The sequence below is a fragment of the Corapipo altera genome, unplaced genomic scaffold (assembly GCF_003945725.1).
Source record: "Corapipo altera isolate COAL_440 unplaced genomic scaffold, ASM394572v1 0, whole genome shotgun sequence".
NCBI lineage: Eukaryota > Metazoa > Chordata > Aves > Passeriformes > Pipridae > Corapipo > Corapipo altera.
The window spans coordinates 16556656-16565732 of record NW_020884872.1 but is presented as its reverse complement, the minus strand read 5'-3'; positions in this window follow the sequence as shown (position 1 = coordinate 16565732).

The following is a 9077-nucleotide window of genomic DNA, read 5'->3' as shown; positions in this document are numbered from 1 at the left end:
GCTATTTTGATTCACCTTGCATAGAAGACTAAGAGTCAAGGGGGAATATGAAAGAGAAGTAAGTTCCCAGATCAGCTATACGATTAGGGTGATTAGAAAGAATCCTTTAATATCATATTTCAAAGTCTAGTGCTAGCAGACTCCTCAGGAAAAGGTGACTAGGAAAAAACCACATAATTTTCATTTGAAATAATGGATGCAAATAGAACTGTATTTCAGAGAAACCATGGGAGATGTTTGAGAATCAAAACAATTTTGTTGATTTCAGAGCATCCTGCAAAGCTGCAGGGGTCCCTTTGGAGGTAGGTACCATCAGGTGCAGGAAAAGGGAGCAAAGTTCCTCTGCTCTGTATTATCTTCTGTCCTTCTGGAAAGGAGCTGCCAAACAAGTGACAGCAGTCTCAAGAAAACCTATATCACCAAAAAAATTATTAAAAGCCTTTGCTTTGTTTTGACCCAAAAGAAAAGAACTGCTTGACCCTTATTGCTCATGAGGTCTAACGGCTGTTGAATAAGACATGGAGTAAGCTGGCTGTCAGAATTCCTTTAGATGAAGTCTGTGATCCATGTGAATCTACCAGTGAGCTCAGTCACATGGAGGTTTTTTTTTCAAATTATCAGCACACAGCAGGTTCCCCACTTTGATACCAAACTAGTGCTAAACATGTCAGAATGGCAATAGGCCTACATTTACAGCACTAAGTATGGCACCACAGACACCCTTGTCTATCATCCATGTTTTTGGTTGGTGATTTTTGTTGACCATTTAGGCTCTTGACTAGCACTTGGTTTGTCTTCCACAGAGAAGTCAATGTTAAAAACAAACCAACTATTAAGACACAAACCAAAATTAAAATTACTGCAATAAGAGGCCGTAATTGGCTCTCAGACATCATCTGAGAACCTGTAAATTATGTTCCTCAATATTGCTATACTTGAACAGACAATTTTAATATTAACTTTGCAACAGTTTATAAGCACTGTGCTGGGCCTCAATGAGTTTCAGTTCCATGAAGAGAGGAAAGCAAAGACTAGTGAATCAGTCCAAGGGGTAAGAGAGAAAAGGCAAAATATCCAGTGTTTGAGGACAAAGAGCACAAAACTGAATAATGGGTAGAAAATCTAACTTAGGTTGTTCTCTTCCCATTTCCTAGGTACCTGACAGGATTAGATTCATGCCACTAAACTTTGTCTTTAATAGGTATCCAATGTGCTTGTTGATCTTATTATTTGTTCTGTATAACTGTTATGTTTTAATTGTCTTGGTACCTCTAGGAAAAAGAGTTAAAGCTATCTATCTACAGAATGAAAGCTTTTAAAAATAGGAAACAACAGGTAAGACTTTTCAGGACAAGCATGAATCAGTAATGCCTAGTCCCATTTTTGGGACTAGTGCTGAGAACATATTTATCAATGACCTGAAGAAGTGAGTTCATACTAAAATCCCCAGATTTGGAGATGGTACTGAGCTTTTTCCAGCAGACCAGTGCTGAACCAAAGGCAAATAACTCCAGAAAGAACTCATGTGGGCAGAAAGGTGGCAGATACATTCAAGGTAGAGAAATATGAAGTGATGCAAAAATAATCTAAAACCCATCTCTCTTATGTTAAACTACTATCTAGCGGAGAAGATATCTTAGAGTACTCATTGGCAGGTCAAAAAATAATTGACTAAACAAACACTAGTAGCCAAAAAAGCCAATAAAATATTGAACAACATCAGGAGGGGACCTAGAAATAAAATAAAGGGCATCATTTTGCTGCTATATATAACCAAGACCTGTACTGTGTTCTGTTGGATTCCAAAAACTGAATATGAGAAAAAGAAAAACTGTTAAGTTTAAACAAAGTCTTGGGCTGACAGAGACTGGGGAAAAACCTCAATCTAAATTCCAGACAAGGATCCACTGATGTCATGGGTTTGGAATGTCCTGCCTAAGCTTGGAGAAACCATGTCCTGATCTCAGCAAACCTGTGCAGAAAACCCTTTGTGTTTTATCTCTCCCTTTGTGTTACCTCTTCCCCCCTGTAAAATCCCCCCAGATAAAGTGGGTTTTTCCTATGATGCAATTGTAAGACCCCAAGGTTTGTTAATCTGGATTTTTCCCTTACCTCATCTCTGGAAAGTCCCCAGTTTTAATATCATGAATATGTAAACCCTCAGTTAAATATGTAAACCCTGAACACTTTAAATATGAAGTTGTGAATCCAATAAACCATTCCAGTTTCTTGCCTCCTCCCTGGTATTGTGTTAGGTTATTGACTCGCTATGGTGTTCTATGGGTTATTCTGGTCTTCATACCTCAAGAGAAATGGAGTAGAGATAGAGAAAGTGCAGAAAAAGGCAACTATAAAAATCAAGGCTGTGGAGCAGCTGCTTAGAGAGATTTAAAAGGCTGGGGCTCTTTGAAGAGGAGACTGACAAGAGAACATGACTCAGGTTTAAAAGATCTTGAAGGAGGACAGTAAATGGAATGAAGAAACAACAGTACATCCCACCTAATTTTACCTTTAACAACCTTAATAAAAGAGTTTGGGATGCTGGCACAGTATCAGGGTAATGGACCACAGAAAGTGCTGAAGCTTGCATGCTCTCCTTAAACAGCACTGACTTTTTCTAGCATTCCAGGCAGAATATTGGGTTGGATAGGGTTTGATCTGACTGGGCTAGATAGGGTTTGATCTGACCTGCCAGGAAGATTCTTGTGTTCAGGAGATCTCTGACCCCAGAACTGCATAGTGCAGCCTCCTCAGGCTTTCCCCAGCAAGCACTAAACTATTTGAAGGAAAAGGAAACAAGCTCTGCCTGCAGCTCCTGTATAAATCTTACTCCAATTTCCACATGTTCACACAATTTCTAATCTGCATAATATGCAGATTGACTGATTGTAATTATTGTAATTGTCCTTTTTTTGGTGGAGGATATGATACTGTGCTGATATAACAGACAATATCTGCTATGAACATGTAGATTTTCTCACCCCTTCTGTGTCCAGAATTAGAGTGCAGAGTGAAGGTTTTTCACGTGGTGCTTGCTGTTTAGTGAGAGAAAACCTTTCTGGTTTTTATGTGTTCTCAGATACAGACCTTAACCACAAACATAGATGAAATCTTTCCTCTAGTGAACAAATGATTCTGCTGGAATCATAGAGAGAAGCCTACTGTTATCTTTATTTTCATATTTGAAGAACCATTAACTTCTGATGTAACTGCCAGAGCTTATATTTAACGAGGAACTGTTTACACTGACAAACAACTGCATTCAGGCTATTGAGCTGAAACATTTGCACTGACTCAGTCAAATAAACAAAAGAAAATGCTTACTGTCCTTCTCACCCATTAAGTAGTAATGGTGCTTACCTGAGGCAACACACTGTTGCAAACTGATCTTTTGTTCATTAATATGTGTCACAGCTTCCCCTATGTAAAATGGGGACAATAACACTAAGAACTTGGCTATAAAATAATGTTTTATGTTTTCTTCCATAACAGGGAACTTGATATGAGCAATGGCTGTGCACTTAAAGCTCTCAGATGCTTTGTTGAAGTTGTTCAGCAAAGAGTACTCAGGCTCCTTTTGCACCAACCTTCAGAAAGGCATGAATATAGTTTAGTGGCTTTTTTTTATATGTTCACCAGGCAAGAGCAACTCTGGTTTTCCCTCAAAATTTTTGCAGCCAGGAGTTTAGTACCAGAGTATATAGAAGTGGAACTAAAATCTCTAGAAGTTACACTCCCACAGTTTCTTCCAGACAAAAGGACCGTAACAAATTTTCCTCCCTTGCAATGGCTTCATTGTCAAAAAAAAAAAAAAAAAAAAAAGGAAGAAAGGTAACTAATATTCATTGGTTATCCTCATGAAGACAAGGAGTTTCCAAGGTAAGCTAGCTAAAATAAGCCCCAGAGAAAGGCAGGCATTACACTACCTGCTGTTTTCTTGCCTTACTGTCTCCTGATTCATTAAGCAAGTACATTGCCTGCTGTTTCCTTGCCTTACTGTCTTCTGATTCATGAAGCAAGTGCTTTGCCTCCCTGTAGGACCTCACAGGCAGGTATGTAATAAGGGCCATTGCCTCTCTACAAAGCAAAAGAGCTTGATGTTTGGGGAAACGCTTGAGCAGACCAAGTGTGTTGTGGTGGCTGGGAAAATGGAAGAGGAGAGTGGCACACCACTAGTGCCAGCAGGGCTGCACCTGTGAGTGATGAGAATGGCGAGCTGGTATGTCCTCCTCTGGGTACCACTCTGGTGGAGGATTTCCATTTGATGAGGGAATTTAGAAACATTTGTAATTTGGGCAAACCAGGTTGATTGAATATCTACTGCTATGAAATGCCAAATTGAAATGTTTCCAGTTGACATATTTCTTGTTGGCATGACATAAGCTTTTCTTTTCATCAGGCTGCTCAATTATACCAGGTTCTCAGCACATAAACTCCAGCACAGTGGAAGGAAGGAAAGCCCTTGAGGGGCTGCCTCTTGTACCCTCTCACAGAGCTAACTCACAGTATATGTATCTGAAATTGAAGTAAAACTGACCTGGAGGGGACTTGTGCTCACAACCTGTCACATGCTGCAGGGCGGCAGGTTTGAAAGCTGAGGTTGTGAGAAACCACGCAAAAATCTCACAGGAAATCTGAATTTCAGGACAGTGATAAGATTTGTAATAATCAAAATCATGTAAACGGCTGAGTTTCAAAAAGGAATGTTTAGGCTGTTGTTAATACAATGTGATAGTTTGGGTTTCAAAACAGTCAGTTTGAGAAGGACATAGTTCCAGTGGGAAAGTTTTCAGTATATCTGAGCTTAGACCTTCAGGTATTAGGGATTGTCCAGCATGTACACACCTAATTTTATTTTCTCCTCATTTAACACCTGTTTTTGACACATCAGTTGTTTTCCACCACTGGATCATAAAAGTTCTCATTTGGATTCAATACAAGTGACTCACAGCAAACCATGCATTCAGCAGGAATAGAGAATTTTTTGTTTTGTATCCACAAATAATTTGATTTTTACTCAGTTGCTATGCCAAATAATTTAATGAATGTTTTCTGAAACAAAATGTCAGCCTGTGGTATGATTGCAAACTATCCAATAGATGTATTCGTACAAGTGTTCATTATTCTTGCAAATCTGCATTAAAACACTGGCCGACCTCAATGACTGATGTAAGCACTCAACTTCATGAATTACCTATGCTTCCAACTAAGCCTTTTCTATAGCTAGCTGTCCCAGATAAACTGGGATGTATACATTCTGTGTGTATATTATGTACATTTAAATTAATACAACAGTACAGACAAAAATATTATTAGGAAAAAAAAGAAAAGGCAAGGAGAATAGAAATGTGAGCCCAGTAAAAACCTGACAGGCAGTGGGAAATGCTTCTTCTCCAGCCATGGCAACCACGCACAAGAGATTCACATCTGTGAATCTCAGTCTTCTGGACTGGAGATCAGCCTAGTCTTGGATATTAAAAATCCTCTGCTAAATTCTGAATTTTGTTGGCACCTTGCTACTTCAGCTAAAATCTATGGCAAAGGAGCCATAGCATTTAGGAGGGTTCCTTGTACGGAAACCAGACATATTTCACAGGAACCAGCTCCCCTGTTCAATTTTCTTAAGGTGGGTTTGACTGACAGAGACCAGTGCAAGAGATGAGGTTTTTTTCTTCAATGAATCTATCACTTTTAAAAAGAGACAGAGATTCATCAATTGCAACAAAGGAATTAGAAGAGCAATTAATACATTTTCCTCCTTCTAATTTTAATAAATATTTTCAATGCCTTTTTTATCTTCTAGATCTGTTCCTTAAGCCCCATAGTAATCTGTGGCAGAGATACATTACTCTGCAAATACAAAATTAAATTCTCCACTCCTACATGTCTTCCTCTGAAATTACATCAGTCCCTTGGGACTTTTTCCCCCAGAGGGTTTCTTCCTGTACATCATCACAGCATCATAGTCATTATGGGCAACGTGTCTAGGCTAATCCAGCTGTCTGAATTCCCTAGGCTTCCCTAGGAAAGCAGGTCCTTCCACAGGGCAATTCAACCATCGCTTTTAGGTAGATAAGGGGAATCACAACTAAAGAGTATGGAAGGAAACACACCTGTAGCTCACAGTGACACCAAGTTAGCCAGGCAAAGACAGGATAAACAGAGTGCATTAGGAGGAAAACCAGCCACACAGACTACACAAGCATTTATATTTTGTATCTATTATAAAATAATTGGCTAGCACTGAATTACTTGTGCAAATAAGATGAGTTTCAAAAAACCCCAGCAACTCACTGTTTTAATATAAAAGGAGGCTGGCACCATGTTTTTCTTTACTTGGTTCTGTCTTTGCAGCATCTTTTTTTTCTTCAGAACCTAGTGCTATTTTCTGAGAAGGTATCTTACCTGGAAAGCCAGAAGTCTAAACGACATTACGATGCAGAGTAGGGGGAAAGAAAATACATAATAAAATTTGTCAAATGTTGAGTCACAAGAGCAGAATAGTAGTAGAAAGTTCAAATATGGATTTTCAAACAAAGTGAAATTTTGTTTAAATCTGACAGCAAATTTCAGGGTTACTGGTGTAAAGGGGTGAAAAGGGCAGAAGTCAATGCAATACAAGCTCTATTCTCTTAGGAAATCAAGCAAGAAGTATACTTCAAATTCTCCACTAATCAGTTTTATGGGGAAAAAAATAAATATCTCTTGTCTCAAGCATTGTTTGTAAAACATGCTAAAGAAAGACTACTGATGCATCGAAAGGTGGAGAAGACAACATTCAGAAAGTAGGAAATTTGTATATGATACTAGTGCAGGTAAAAGAATGGGAAACGTGATTTTTTTTCAAAAATACAGAGCGAATTTTCAGCTTGGTATGATACAATTACCTTCCTGCAATTAAATGGCACTACAAAAACACTATCGCATATTGCATTTAAATAGTATTTTTTCTAAGACCAGATGGTTAAGTGTCATGCTTCACAAGTGCCACATTTTAGCGACCTGGAAAGGTTGTTACTTTCAATCTTCATTTTCATTTACTTAAACAATAATGATAAAAGAACGGGATGCTTCAGACAGACTCAGGTTAATAGGTATAAATTGTGCTCTGAAGTATTGACTCTTTCAAGTCAGTTATTGATTCCTATAAAACAGCCTCCATGTAATTACTTTTTACCTTACTGTAGAAAGTGTATATGAGTTAACCACATGCGTATAAGGTCAAATCCTGAAATCTGTGCTCAGTTTTCAGTTCCATATTTAATGAAGTAGCATTCCTACTGAAGTGCAGACAGAGATCAAGGGAAAGCTCTCTTCTGTCCACTGACACTTTTACACAGACACACACATCAGAGTTTATCAAGTGGTCTGGTGGCCAAGGCACTCTCCTAATTATGGAAGGTCCAGCAGAGCAGAGGCCTGTGTTTCATTTAAACCACCCAATTCCCAGATAAGTGTGCTGATCTCTGGGCTACGGGTCAGTTCATCTTTATGTTAATACACATATTTTAACCTGGAATGTCATCTTGGACATAAGGAACATTCCCAAGGAAGTTTCCACAACTGGTACATTTCTTCTGAAAGTTTCATCACTGATAAATACATGTCTTACAACACAGGAGAAAAAGATATAACCCAATTCCTTAGCCATTCCATGATTGTCTTACAGATGTTGAGAACTGCTGACATTGGTATGTCACTGTACGAAGAGTGAGAGTGTGACTCATTTGCTCAGACTGACATATCCATTAAGGAGATATTGAATTAGCCACCCTCCAGTTCCCTTACCATCACTAGAGAGAAACAAGCTCTTGTGAGACTAATCCCATTCTATCATTCACAGCTAAAATAGAACAGACAATGCAAATCCCAAATGTGTCATTTTCACTCTGTACTTCAAGGAACCTTAGTGATCACCAGCTGAGGTATATATTTCTTCAGCAAGTCCCAGTCCAAAGGCCCTTTCCTTGAAGGGATAAGGTCATGCAGAAGGGAAGTCATGCCTATTGGTATGCTCCAGGTCCATCACAAAGGGAGTGCCAGAAGGCAGGCTGCACCTGTATTTCCCAAAACACTAGACTGTATGGCCATTCCATCAGACTGCAATTCCATCCAGCACTTTGCAGCAACATTGATGGGTATTTGGGATTTGTGAAAAAACATTCACTTTATATTTAATAAAATTACTTTAATGTCCATTGACCCATGTATGAAGCAGTCTGGTTACTTGAAATATCTTACAGCTGACGGAGATCTCAGTCTGGCTTTTGGACCCAGAAGCACTCATTGGGGAGTACTTAGCAACTGATGCACCATAAGATGCAACAGTTTATTTAAGATATTTAATTAGAAGTAAGTGGCATTTAGCATAAGGAACATTTACTTCTTGATCATCAAAAAAACCACTCACACAATAATGCAGCTGTTGTTTTCAATCTCTTCCACTCAGATATGCTTCTAAAATGTGTCCATTTGTTACAATGAAGCACTGCATTAGCAGCTGTGTCTTCTGTGAATAGTTTGATCTGCTTCAAGCTCCATGAATTTGCTTTAAATTACCAGGGTTAGCCTCCATCTCTTTTAGCCTGGGCTCAACTAACCCTAGCACACAACATTTGTCTATCTCAAACTTCTGCCATCTTTCTCAGCTCGTTAAATCAGTCTTTTCATGATGTTTCAAGAGCAGGAGGGGTTTGATATCCTTATTAAAACTTGACCCTGATCTTCCTCAGTAGATTTTAGTGGAATCAAAGAGAGAGTGCCTAATCAAACCCATAATGCTTGTACACTACCTGCAAACAAAGCCTTCAGGAAAACCTCTGAAGGGCTGGCTGACTCCAAGCTGCTCATCTGCCGTCCCATCCTTGCAGACAGCTCAGCTCACATATGGTGCCCACAGCTCTCCTGTCCCCACTGCTGAACTGGTACAGTGGTTTCCCTGACCTACATGTCTCTAACACTGTCTAGAAAGGAGTGGAAGTTTCTTAAAATCTTCTTTCATAGGGAGCCAGGAAGAAACAGGTTGGAGGGAGCACTGTGGGATTCAGTGTTCTGTGAATAATGTCACAGCATTCCTT